Source organism: Ailuropoda melanoleuca, chromosome 5 (assembly GCF_002007445.2).
Source record: "Ailuropoda melanoleuca isolate Jingjing chromosome 5, ASM200744v2, whole genome shotgun sequence".
Taxonomy (NCBI): Eukaryota; Metazoa; Chordata; class Mammalia; order Carnivora; family Ursidae; genus Ailuropoda; species Ailuropoda melanoleuca.
This window is the reverse complement of record NC_048222.1, coordinates 18,805,778-18,820,261: the sequence shown is the minus strand read 5'-3', so window position 1 is coordinate 18,820,261 and position 14,484 is coordinate 18,805,778.

Here is a 14,484-nt window from a genome sequence, read left to right as displayed (position 1 = left end):
TGTAGAAGAGAATTTCACAGGTGGCTGTGGATGTGATCGTGTACTATGACTCTTCCGTGTGCATTGCTGCTCATTTGGGATGCACTTACTCTTCATCCTTGTTACTCTTTTGAGTTAAGACATCCCAGTTCATAAGCTATTTCGCTGTTCATTCATTCATCGAATATTTGAGTGTTTTAGGTGCCAGGGACATAGCAGTAAACGAAACTGAAAAATTACTACCTTCAGGTAGTTTACATTTTGAAAGCCAGCCATTAAACAATAAAAAACAGTATCAGTTAGGTGGTAAATTCTATGGTGTGAAATAAGGCAGAACAGAGAGAATGCCTGGGGAGGTGGGAGTTGGCAGTTGTAAAACAGGCCACACCGAGCAGCTATATTTGAGCAAATACTTGAAGAACGTGAGTCATGTGTGTATCAGGAGAGAAGAGTATTCCAGGCAAAGCAAATGGCAAGTGTGAAGGCAGAAACCCTGGGGCAGAAGTGTGCCTGAAATGTTCCAGAAACAAGAGGCTCCCATAACCGAGAAAGAGATCAGATGGTGCTAGGCTATTAGAGGGTTTTGAGCAGAGGAATGATATAATCTGACTTGTGTTTTGGAAGGATCTCACTCACTCTGGCCTCCGTGGAGACCTGAGTAGGAAGCAAGGGTGGGAGACCAGAGGGGCGGTTACGTAGTAACCCATGTGAGAGCTGGTGATGGCTCCATCTAGCATGGTAGCAGCGGACATGGAGAGGTGGGATTCTAGGTCTAACACAAAGTGGAGCGAACTGGATATGCTAAGGGAATATGTGGGGCATATGACAAAGCGAGGGATGACTTCAGGGTTTATGCCCCAAGCAACTGAGAGAGAGTTGCAGTTGCCACTTCCCGTGTTGGGAAGGAATGTGGCTGGGGCAGGGTTGGGGTAAGCTTCCATTGCAACAAAGGTCAAAAGAAATGATCAATTTTTAATTTTTCTTCCCATGTATTTTTTATTGGAAATGCCTATTTTAGCCCTTGCATCAGAAACAGTTGCTGTAGGTGGCTCAGTCGTTAAGCGTCTGCCTTCGGCTCACGGCATGATCCCCAAGTCCTGGGATCCAGCCCCATATCGGACTCCTCCACTGGGAGCCTGCTTCTTCCTCTCCCACTCTGCCTGCTTGTGTTCCCTTTCTCGCTGGCTGTCTCTCTGTCAAATAAATAAAATCTTTAAAAAAAAAAAGAAAAGAAAAGAAAAAAGAAGCAGTTGCTATAAACTTAGTTTCCCTGAAAGTGAAGCTTGCATCTGGTCGTTTGAAGGTTGGTGAGCTACTGGGGGTGGGGGGCGGTCAGCTGAACTTTTAAAATATTAGGTCGCATTTATTATGTTCATACTGTCCTCTCCTCCTGACTTTAAAAAGGTTCAAAATCCAAAATGTAATTTCAATGAAATACAACAATAGCCCCTCTAAAATATTCTCCAGTTAGCCAAAGAGAAACAGAAACAGCCTTAGCAATCCTGTACACATGTGGGGGTTTTATCTTCAGGATCTTCCCTTTCTTGTATATGTTTGGTCTTACTCTCCTACAAGGTGTGTTTGGGGCGGGGGGCGTTACGCTCCTCAGTGCTCTCTTTTGCTGAATCTAACGCAGTTACAAAGTTCGGAATCAGTTTCTCTTGGGCAGAAGTAGTGTCAGCAAAATAACAGGGAAAATACATTCTCATTGGCGTTGCTGCCGGGAGGAAGTGGTTCCTACAATTTGGAACTGTCAGGGGATTCTAATTTGAGGAACATTCTTCTGATAACTGTCTTGCTGATAATCTGTTTCCTTGTTTGGATTCAGGGCTGCAGGCTGTACCAACTAGTAACCACTTCTAATATGTCTGGCAAACTTGTCTGAAACCATATTTCCCCGTTCCTGTCTTTCTCACCGGAAGGCTTGGAAGAAGGAGCCTATTCTTAGGCGAACTTATAGGGCTACTTGCTGACTTTGGTTGCAACTGAATTTTGAGTGCTTGACAGGTTTGAAGTACCCATGGATTCATTATTGGTTGTACAGTTACTTTCCATTTGGGGACGTAGAGTTTGGGTCTTGACTCAAAGTCGGGGACGTAACTTTCTCAGTTGTATCTGATTTCCTGTCCTATTTTGTTTATATTCAATCCTTCCGAATAACATGTTTCTGTTTACTGTGAGAAATTGGCATCATTTCTTTGAAGCACAAAATCACAGCTCTGTCCTATGCCACTCCAGTCATCCTTCCTTTGACAAAGCCGTTGGGGAACAGAACTTCCCCTGGGCCAGGCGCTCCAGCGTTAGAGCATGTCCTTGCAGCGAAGAGGCAGGGACTGTGGCAGCTGTTTGTCTCAGTCTGACCAAATAGGAACCCGGGGTTCTGGGCTGGCATCAGGTCTTCAGCTTTATCTCTGCTTGATGAAGGTGGACTCCAGAGATTAGAAAACTCTATGGTTTGGTACTAAGTTGTTTGAGAAGATCTCTTCTTTTCGTGAATATTCTAATGAATTCAGTGCAAGCAGCTTGCTGTTTCTTGGTAGCAGGCCTATCCTGTTTTGTGGCTATGACTTCATTAATCTTTTGGCTCAGAAAATCAAGAGTTGAAAAAAAAAACCTTCTTCTAGAAGCTGGTAAAAATTCAGTTTAAGGACATCTCAGATGTCATGGGCTCCATGAGGACATGAAAATCCTTTCATTTTCAAAAGCTTGACAAATTTTCTAATTTTTAGTTGTCTGTACATATAGGAAGTAGAGACCATGCCCATTCAGAGCCCTACCTTGATTTCTGGGGGTTACTTTTGATGATGAAATAGTTGCACGGATCAGCAGCTCCTCAAAGTTTAGTTTCTTGGGAAGATGCTTTGTGACCACATCAGATGGACACGGTTTTCAACCACGGGTGATCATAAAGCAAGAGCTCTTTATGATTTGTCTCTCGAATCGGATTAAGTTATCACACCTCCTACATTTTGTTTGCAGTTTTTCACTTCCATAGCCTTTGGATTTGCGTTGCCTTGGATAGAAAGGCTTTTATAAATGTCCCAGGGGAGGGATGCCTGGGTGTCTCAGTCAGTTAAGCATCTGCCTTCAGCTCAGGTCATGATCCCAGGGTCCTGGGATGGAGCCCCGCATCAGGCTCCCCACTCGATGGAAAGTCTGCTTCTCCCTCTCCCTCTGCCTGTCATTCCCCCTACTTGTGCTCTCTCTCTCTGACAAATAAATAAAATCTTTAAAAAAATAATAAAAATAAATTGTCCCAGGGGAAATTGTAGTACAGGGTATCAAATCATTTAAGCTAGTTTCCGAAAGAGAAGACACCTTTCTTGGATCTGTGTCTTCCAGAGATCTCAGTCCCAGTTGATCGTGTTGTGGAAACCTCTGGACTTGAATTTGGAGAACCAAGGCTTGACTTGGTGGAATTCTTGACTGGCTTTTGGCTTCCCTTCATTTTCTGTGTCACTCCACATCCTGCTTTGAGTGCTGGCAGGCCATGATTATGAGGAGGTGGCTGTCCTCCAGCTGGACTAACCACACAGCCATAAAATCCTTGTCTTCGGGTTTTTGTTTGGTTTTGTTTTCCAGAATAGTAAAGGGGTCATTTAATGTGTGGGCAGAGCTATCTCTAGCTCCCTTGAGAGGTTTCCATGTCTCATTAGGCTACTTTGTAGTTTTGTTTAAAGGCTGATCAACTTCATCATCTTTGGGTGAAATTTTAGCCTTTACAAATCCTCTTTGTGAATGTCCTGGGGTTCTAGATTTGTCAGTGAAAAAGTGGTAGGTCTTTGGGGCCAAAGACTTGTTGGAGTCAGGATGCTGGAGTGCAGAAGCTAGAAAGACAGAGGAGGTGAGAGAATGGGATATTTAAGGTCATACTTGTGGAGGGTTGCCCTTGGTGTCATATCTGAGCTGCAGCCGCGGGTGTGAGTGGCTGCAGGAAGGGAGCAGATGAAAGCACTGAAGGCTGGAAGGTCTAGGAACTGAGGCCAGGGCTTGGCAGGGCCGTCTGTGTTAGGACAGGCCTCGTTTTAGAGTGTCCGTAAGGGCCCTGCTTAGATCCTCAGGGAGAGAAGGGAAGTGGGCCAGGGAGGGGATGACATCGATGCCTGCCACCTGGAGGGGAAGTGAGTGGTGTCCGATGACATGAGATTAAGGGCGGCCGGGCAAGCAGTGCCCTCAGGAGAGCCAGGGTTTAAATGGGCTAAGGAAAAGGGAACCGTCAGAGGAGGCTCCGAGGGCACAAGGCTTTTTACTGGTGTCTGACCAGGAGTTCTGAAAGGCCCTGTGGGGGTGTTTCAGGACTTAGAAAGGTGGGAAGGGGTCTGTTTGAGCTCAGGTGCAGGCCCCTTGGTGGCGCTGGTGGCTTCATGTTCTTAGAACCTGATGCCATTAAGAAGGCCAATGCCGTGACTACGATGGGGATAGTAGCAGTGCTCACCTCACAGAGTTTGTGTGAAGGATGCTGAGGCTAGCCACAGGCAGCTTGGTAAGGGGCAGAGCCCACTGCTCAGTCACTGAGAGGGGACAGCCAGACATGTGGGTGCTTCTGTTGCGACGTAGGGAGAAGCACACAGAGCCACTTTGCTTCCTGCAAAAGCCACTGAACCCGACTCCACGTAGCCTCCAGATGTGAGCAGCAGTGACAGAACATACTCAGCTCACAGGGACGGGGTAATTGAGGCTGGGAGGAATCGGTCAGCCAAATCTGGGTCGGAAGGTCTGTTAGGGAAAAAGGAAGAACTATTACAAAACGTGAAAGAAATCTTAAGAGACATGCATCCCAGTGCTGGGGACTTCGTTTGGATCCTGGTCAACCAAAGCAGTTGTAAAAAGATGGACTTTTTTTTCTCTGTTAGACGAACAGAAAAAAATTAAAATGGTGTAGATATTAGATGATAGGAAGGCACTGTAATTGTATTGGATACGAGAGTGGTATTGTTCCATTTTAAAAATTGTGTTCCGTATGGACTGAAGTCTTTATGCATCTAACAAATAGGATATCTGGGATTGCTTGAACATACTCCCAGTTACAGTAGATGAAACAAGATCAAGAGAACGTTAATAATGGCTAAAGCTGGGTAATGGGTCTATAAGGATTCATTGTATTACTCTATTTCAATGTATAAAAGTTTCCATAAGAAAAAGGGTTTTTTTTTAATGAGTTTAAGTATATCAAAATACAGTTTGTCACATAGTGGTAGTGTCTCTATATTTGTCTTGTTATTATTTTTAAGTAACTTTTTTTTTTTTTTACCCGGGCATCAAGGTTTAATCACATGGGCCAAAAAGGTAGATCTAAGCAGAATGCCTACTGATTGATGCTGGTCTCACTTGGTGTCACTTGAAATGACCTTTTGGCTCTGAAATTCAGGTGCTACTAGTAGGTTGCCGTTAGAGAACCTGTATATTGAACAAAGGCTGATGGAAGTTTTAGTTCTACCAAACCCAGTCCTTGTTTTAAAATGTGATGCCATCTTCTGAGTGCCCTGTCCTAACCACTTTATTTGGAATTGCAGTTTGCCCCCTTCCCTGGGGCCCCTGCACACCTGTATTACCTTTACTGTAAATTATTTTCCTAGAGCTCTTTTAAGTAACTTATTTACATATTGAATTTACTTATGTATATATCATGTGTCTTCGCTCACCTCCCAAACTCTGACTAGAATGTAACCTCCATGAGGGCAAGGATTTTTACCTTTGTTCAGTTTTGTGTCCCAGCACCTAGCACGCTGTCTGAAGCATAGTAAGTGCTCAATAAATATGTAGTGATTAATAGGTTGTGTTTCTTAAAAAAAAAAAAAAAATGAGGGTATTACATCAATACGCACCCCTCGTGTTTGTAACAGTGAAAAGTAGGAGTTGATGTGGAGTTATTTGTACCCTCTCTAGCCCTACCCTGACCAGTGGTGTCCATTTTAAGGTGGCTGACCTGAGCTTTGTCTGTAGGCCACAGCACTGCCCCTGCGGCACTCAAGCCAATGGAACTGATGGGTTTTAAACTAGATTGTTATTTTGATTTTGACCATTATCTAAAGTGTCAGCCAAAATTGGACTAACGAATTATTCAACCCCAAATCACCACAATATATGACAATGGGAGTCTTTGAAACTAAGGCTTAGAATTCACAGTTTGCCATCTTTTCCCAAATACAGACTGAGCGTTTTTAAGATAAATTTATCTTATTAAAGATTTTTATTTATTTATTTTTGAGAGAGAGACCACGAGAGCACGAGCAGTGGGGAGGGTCAGAGGGAGCCTGATGCGGGACTCGATCCCAGGACCCCGCGATCATGACCCGAGCCAAAGGGAGATGCCTAACTGACTGAGCCACCCAGATGCCTGATAAATTTATCTTAAAAGGTGGTTCTGAGTGTAAACAAGAACTCTGCTTACCTGAGAGGCTGACAGACTACCACAGTGAGGCACCGGCCCGATCCTTCTCTTCACCAGGGCATAGAATAGTATGCGAGCTGCGGGGCATTGGCGTGATCCTTAACCACGTATTTGGTCTTACCCAGCCTGGTTTATCCTTAAATGATACCAGTACTGGCAGTAGTGTTGGGAGTTTGTCTCCTGTTGCCCCACCATGTAAGCATCATCGGGGCTTGCTTGAGGGGAACCCTCTCTTGGCTGGGGAAAGGGTGAGTCACTTTCCTTTGGGGGGAAATGTTTTCATCTGTAGATTCAGAGGGTCAGACCAGGTAGTAGTCATAAGATTTCTTCTTTATAATTCCATTATTGAAAAAAGTGTAGCAGATCAGTGATTGAGAGAAGAACTTCCAAAGGCAAGGAACCAGGCTAGAATTACATCTCTTAAAAGAGTTTGTTTATTAAAGATACAATCGATGGGTGTAAGGTGCCAGTTACGCCACAAGGCAGGTTTGCTTTTTATATGAATCACAATCTCAAGGCAACTTTTTCTTACTGTGTGCCGTTTTCTTTCATGATGGGAATTGTTCATTGTCCCTGCAATGACGTTTGCTCCTCTAGAGGGAGATGTGCCCTTGAGTTCTGATTATTAACGTGTCCTATAAGCTGCATGGCCATCACGCTGCTGATTGCCAGAACTTTCAGACTGCACAGGACTAGTCAAGTTCCTCTCTACGTTCCCCTTTAAGAAGGATTAAATGAACCTATCTTGTTGATAGCAGGTGCACGTTGGGGGGCTGAGTTTTGAATCCGTCCTCTTAAAGAACTCTAAGGAAGTAAGTCCTCAGTGACATTTTCCCAGAAGTTGTAGCTCCTTTAATCCGGAGTTGCTTTACTTTAAAACAGCACACACGCTTCAAGAAAAGAATAACAATCACACAAAAGCAGACTTCCTGAAGAGCCTTAGACTGGGAGTCTGGCATGCTGTGAACTTGCTAGGAACTCGCTTTCTCTTTCTGGGCCTCAGTTTTCCCACCTATAAAATGAAGATATTGGAGTGATGAGGACCCTGAGTTCTAGGGCTGCCGTCCACGGTCGCCATTGGCCATGTATGACGGTTGAGCCCTTGCAGTGTGGCCGGGTGGGATTGTAAGTGCCAAATACACACTGAATCTTGAAGACTAAGTAGGGGGAAAGAAAAAAAAGAATGTACAGTAACTTAGTAACTTTTTAATATTGATTACATGCTGAAATGCTAATATTTTGCATACAGTAGCCGCCCAGCCACATATCCGTGGTTCCAGTTACCTGTGGTCAACCACGGTCCAGAAGCAGATGGCACCCCCCCTGACGCATCCTCAGAAGGTCAGTAGTAGCCTAGCATTGGGTCACAGTGCCTGAGTCATTCACCTCCCTTCCTCTCCTCACGTGACAGTTTATCATCAAACATTATCCCAATAAGAAGGCTAATACAGTACAGTAAGATACTTTGTAACGTCTATTATAGCATGTTATCATTGTTCTATATTATTAGTCACTGTTAATCTTTTACTGTGTCTAAATTAAACTATCATGCATGTATGTGTAGGAAAAAAGCATACATACAGGGTTTGATACTATCCGTGGTTTCAGGCATCCACTGGGGTCTCGGAACGTCTTCCCCATGGATGCGGGGCGGGGGGACTACGGTATATTGGGTCAAAGAAAATATATCAAAATTAATTTCACCTATATTTTGTGGGGTAGAAAGTTTTAAATTGTGGATGTGAATATGTGGTGTGTAGGACAGAGCAACCCACAAAGGAAGGAATGAGCAAGGGACTCCCCCAAATCTGTCGAAATCAGTGTTCTAGGAAATATTTTGAAAATTCCATATTCAGGAATATTTAGTATTTGTGAAGAAAAAATTGCCATTCCATTTGGTTTAAATATAGATAATAATAAAATGCGTGAGGGGAAAATGGCACTTCTTATGAATACATGAGTACAAGGAGGTATTAAATACCTGTTTTTTCCTCACAGTATCTTGCTAGCTTGTTTGTTTGCTCCTCGAACTTTCCTACTGCAGGTAGTCACTGGGACAGAAGAACGTGGCCCCAAGCTGCTTTCCGCGCCACCGCCAGGCACGGCTTTTTGAAATCTCTTGTTTTAGCTTAAAAAAAAAAAAAATCCATGTGAATTTTGCATTCTACTTCATACTGAATTCCTGCTAAAAACTTTTTTGAAAGTTTTTAAATGACCCTCAAGTAATATTAATGCTCCAGGAAGTCATGCCGCATGTTTCACCTGAGGTTTCCTTGCGGACCATCATTATCGTATTTTAAAGTCTTAGGACAGTGTGGTAGGATCTTCGCTTGAAAATGGTCGGATCATCGCATCCATTATATTGCAGTAAGGGTTAAATGAGATAAAATGCAGGTGAGTCCTTTAGCACACAATAAATATTTATTAAGAAAAAATAAGTATTGGTTACATTTCTCGTTTGGTTCCTAAAAGGTGCCCATTCCATATAAAATGAAGGATTAGAGGGGCGCCTGGGTGGCACAGCGGTTAAGCGTCTGCCTTCGGCTCAGGGCGTGATCCCGGCATTCTGGGATCGAGCCCCACATCAGGCTCTTCCGCTATGAGCCTGCTTCTTCCTCTCCCACTCCCCTGCTGTGTTCCCTCTCTCGCTGGCTGTCTCTATCTCTGTCGAATAAATAAATCTTTAAAAAAAAAAAATGAAGGATTAGAGGCTAAAGGGTTTTTCTCAAAAAACGGAGGCCACGCTAGGGGAGCACACGTGAAGTTCTAACGCCACATCAGGACTCCTCACGGGTAGGATGCTGCTTCAGGCTTAGTTTTGTTCATCTTTTGCAGGTGTTGGTAGATGGCCACATGCTGTAACTGAGAAAGTCCCAGATTTGAATTAAGAAACTGAATTCTAGTCCAGGACCTAATATTCCTTTTTATTTTATTTATAATTTATACCCCGTCTATGAAGAATTTCTAAATGGTTTCGGTAAGGAGCATATGCAGTAGTAACAATAAAAAGAGGAAAGCCATTCGGAGGAAGGGAGAAGTTAATACAGCAAAAACCTATGGGCAGATAGATACTTGTTGCCCAGGCTGAATTTCCTGAGCTGTTGGGCAAAAGGATCCGCGGGCTTGGGGAAGTCATTTGACATAAGCTCTTGTCTTCCTCAGCTCCAGGATGAGGAAGACCGGGTGGGCCAGGTGGTTGCTACGGCTCTTGCATTCCTCAGCACAGCACTTGCAAAGTCAGGCAAATTCTGACGGGTTCAAAAGCCACCACCAGTGTTCATCAGCAAGATGGACAAACCGAACTTTCCGAGCTTGTTCCTTCATCTGAAATGAAGATGGTGTGAAAATCAAATGTGGTGTCAGGGAAAGTCCAACACTTGACTCCTAGGCAGTGAGCACTGCTGGTTTCCTGGAAGAACTCTAGGAAGTTCGAATGCAAGTTGACTTGCGGTGCCACAGTTTTGCTCTGGTACCCTCTTCCAAAATGAATATCTTATTTTACGAACAGGGTAATCTGAAACTTCAAAACCAAGCACTCCAGAGCCTGTGGTTATGGCACAGCCCTTGAAGGAAGGGGGATCACCGAGGAAATGGTCTTCCCCACCAACACTGCCTCTGGGAATATGCTTCTCAGAGTGGGTGAGGGATTTTATTTCAATTGGAGACCAATTCTCACCAAACTATAAAAGGCTCATTTCTGTTGGGCAGATTTTAATGAGGTGGAAGGCAGTGGAATGCCCGAAGGGGTGTGGTGGGAAGTGAGAAATGTGCGGAGCAGGGAGGGTGGAGAAGTCCAAGAGCCAAACTTACTGACTTCACAGTTTCTCTGGGGGTCGGCCCTGCCCTCCCTTAAAACAGTGGGAGGAGTCGGTCCGCTTCCTCGACCCGCTCATCCTGTTAGGAAGCCGCTCCCTGTGTGGGGCATGGGATCGCAGCGTGCCCTGCTCCTGGGCGAGGGCAGAGGGTAGAGCTGCTTCAGGGAGCGTGCGCCCACACCTTGCGCCTCGGGGAAGCTGGCCTTCCCAGCGAGGTGGAGGAGCTGTGCGCATCCCAGAGGGTGGGCTGTGGGGCTGAGGCCGTGACGTCAGCTGAGCGGTGGACGTCCCCACCTCGGGACCGCAGCGTTTCTCTGCGCACACGGCCAGGTTGTAATGAGGATTCTCCAGCAGAACTGTGGGTTGGGTTCTTTTGGGTGGTTTTCATTTCTGGTGTTTGGCTGTTCGGTTTGGGTCATGGCAGCTTTATGGCACATCTAGTTACTCAGCTTAGTGAAAGGTAGAAGGCCGCTAGCTCTCCCTTCTGTTGGAAAGCCCTCTACCGGCTAGGATTCTACCTTCCATCCTGCTTCTGCAGTTTAGGAGTGAGTACATTCCTCACCAAAAAAGCAGTGAGCAGTCCTGGTCATTGGCCGGATTCACCCTCCCAGCAGCTCTCAGAGATACTTTAGACCTTGGGGAGTGCGTCTGAATCCCCGGGATGGGCTAGGGTGGGCTTAAATGTTCCTGTCTCTGAACTCCGGGAATGGGCCACAAAGAGCAGGTTCTCTGGGGACAGCTCTCCAGAGTGAAGCAGTTTCTACAGGTGTCACAGAGATGGCAGTCGGGCCCTCTGACTAGACAGGCCTGCTGCAGACAAGGCAGTCTGGAGGAAGAGGAACAAAAAAATCCAGCAATCTTAACAATGGGAAAACATTTTTATAAAAAGAAAGAGCAAGTCCCTACAAGAAGGCAAGTGCAGAAAAGATCTCTGGTTGTATGTCGGGTTTGAGATTCCAGCTGCTTCTATCTTCAAGCCCAGGGGAGGCCCCGCCCAGCCTCCTGGGCTCTCTCTGGTCCCGCTGCCTCCACAAGAGCCCCGGGCACCTCATGGTGGGCCATGTGCCAGCCAGTATCAGCAGCCCTGCAAGTGCAAGAATCTGATTTCCAGAACCAAGTGTTTTGAGAGGGGGTAGAATAGAGTAGATGGAGCAGGGGCGCTTCGGATGCTGCAGCGGGAGGCTGGACGTGGGTGGGGCCAGCCGTGCTGCCTGGGCTCGTGCTGCGGTCACGTTGAGGCAGCACGTGCACGGCTCTGCACGATGGAACCCCACGTGTCTCCAGACAACAAGACAGTGAAGAAGGCCAGCCAGTTGTGAACGGCTGGTGCGGGATCCATCCGGACTCCGTGGCCTGTAGGAACCTGCCCAGCCAGTGCTGGTGGACGTCCACGGGAGGGGAGAGTGCAGAGGCCAGCCTCACACAAGCTTGGCAGTCTTGGCTTTGGTGGTCTGGCCCCCGGGTCCCTCTTGGTATTGGTGCTCCCCGCCATCAGGTCACCTTCTTGAAGCAGGCCAGGAAGGTCCAGAGATCCAGGCCCTGGAAGGAGCCTTGAAGCACCTCCTGGCCATGGCTATTGTCCCCAGCTCAGGGGAGGGCTGTCACAGAATCTGTGTCACGGCTGGGGAAACAGGGTCCACTTTCCAATGACCTGTTAGAAGCTTCTTGAAGGGAATTGAGATGCTCTCTGTCATTCACACTTCCAGGAAGTCCGGGGGAAAGTGGAAAGTTGTAGATGTGATTGTCAGCACTCTGCTCTAGTTCTGAGGGCAACAGCTATAGTGGCCTGACTGCCCCCCCACCCCCAACAACGGCCAGGCTGCCCCGCAGCTGGTTCCCTGACTCCTTGACAAGCCTCTTAGCCATCCTGAGTCTGTTCTGGGTTTTGTGGTGGTGGGTTTTTTGAAGTAGAAAATGTGGACAGCAGAATGTAATGCCATCCAGAGCCTTCCTTGGGCTCTGGTTTATGTACCTTTCATGTCGCATTCTTAGGCTTTGGCCACATGAAGTGTGCTCTGAGGTCACAAGGGAGGCTTGAGAGCTTGGATTCCATTTTTACCACAAACATACACTTACATACTTAAAGTTTATTTTTCCAACACCCATTCTCCCACCAAAAAACAAAATAAAAACAAATCCCCCTGCAAACAAATAGAAAGTTAATGAAAATCAACAGTAGCCTTATTATTCACTTGCTCATTTTGTGTGTGTGTGTGTGTGTTTTCTGAATTGAATATCATTCTAAGCCTACGGATGATATGCTATTGGGGGATAGACCAGGGTTATACTTCTGCTCCTGCCCTCATTATTACTGTTTCCTTATGGAATAAAACACACACACACACACACACACATATGTGTGTGTACATGTGCGCTTACACACAGAACAATTGGGAAATAAGGCAAGACGCTTTAAGTGCCCAATTGTGTGGCACAGGCAATGTGTGGTCCAGAGTAGGGAGCGAACTAGCTGGGTGGGGCTGGAGCTAGATCAAGGGATGGGTTCGCTTGGTTGGGAGGAGGGTGAAAAGCTAAGCTACGTGGCAAAGAGCCATCCTCGAAAGACTACTCTGATTGGTTGGAAAGGGTCAATTAGCGTGCTTTTGGTTGCAAGTAACAGTGAACCCTGACCCATGTGGCTTAAACAGTAAAGACAAAATTATTATTTTTTAAATGTTACACCTGTTTGAACATGCTTTTTAATGCTATAACCAACCAGAATGGCCTCTGGCAACGGTGATGGTATAGGGTTCTGGAGGCCTCTGCTATGGCCAGTGTTTATCCATTGTGGAGGAATAAGGGAAAGCCTAGCAAATTCCAGGGGAGGAATGAGGGGCTGGGGTGCTAATGAGACACTCAGGAGGCTCAGGACAGCAGCTGTTAACAAAGCAGCACAGACCTGTTTCAGTATGCTGGGACAACCAGTATGACCAGTGTGTCCGTGCTGAGAAGGAGTCCTGATCAGGGCTAGTGCATTATCTCACACGTGCATTTAGAGGCAGGCCCATCCTGGGTGCTTCGCTCAGCCATCCAAGGTCTTCGTCCAGGACCTGGTTCTTTATGGTATTCTCTTCTGCCATCAGCAGTGTATCACATGGCTCGTGACAACATCCAGAGGTAGAAAGGACTTTTCCCCCCTGTTCTTTTTATCAGCTAAGAATATGTCCACCAGAGGTCTCCTTGCAGATTTCCATGTGAATTGCATCGCACTGCAAGTCACTGGGCCAGGAGAGGGCCAGGACTCATTGTGGTTGTCCCCTTGGGATTAGGGATGAGCCACTTCCCCAAATCACATGGCCACTCCATCCCCCCAGGGGAGGCTGTGTTACTGGATGTACTTGGGGTTCTTTTGGGGTTCTTGCAAGGGGAAAGAGGAAATGGCCTGGGTTGGCAGTCAACAGTGTGTGCCTAGCAACGTTACATGAAGTAAGACGGACCCATGTTATAGAAGGCCTTCTCTGAGTGGAGAAACGTTGACTTAATCAGCAAAGCCATTTAAGTAATGTTGGCGACCAGTTAGTGAGCCCTTACTGGGTGTGCTGCTCAAAGATGTCATGTGCATTACTGCACAAAGAATGTGCAGACTGTGAAATGAAATTTTGAGCACCGATTAAGTGTGAAGCACTTCACCAGGCAGGTTATCTCGTTTAATTGCTTCAGTCTCACAAGGATCCCATGGGATAATTTTTCATTGTGGTAAAAAAAAAAAAAAGACAAAACACCTGACATGAAATTTATCATCTTAACTACCTTTAAGTGTGCCATTCAGTAGTGTTAAGTGTATTTACATTGTTGTGCAACAGATCTCTGGAATGTTTTCATCTTGCAAAACTGAAACTCTATACTCACTAAACACAAATGCCCCTTTTCCCTTTCCCCAGCCCTAGAAAACCATCTTTTAATTTTTTGTTTCTATGATCTTGAGTACTTTAGATACTTCATATGAATAGAATCATACAGCATTTATCCTTTCCTGTCTGGCTTATTTTGTTGAGCATAATGTCCTCAAGTTCTAATATGTGCCAGGTTTTCCTTTAAAATGTCTGCATGAGGGCTGCCTGCGTGGCTCAGTCTGTTAAGTGTCCGACTCTTGATTTCGCCTCAGGTCATGATCTCAGGGTCGTGAGATCAAGCCCTGCATCAGGCTCTGTGCTCAGTGGGCAGTCGGCTTGAGATTGTCTCCCTCTGCCCCGCCCCCCACTTGTGTGCATGTGTGTTTGTGCATGTGTGCACTCTGTCAAATAAAAATAAATAAATCTCTAAATAAATAAAATGCCTGTAAAATTTCCATTGTGTGTA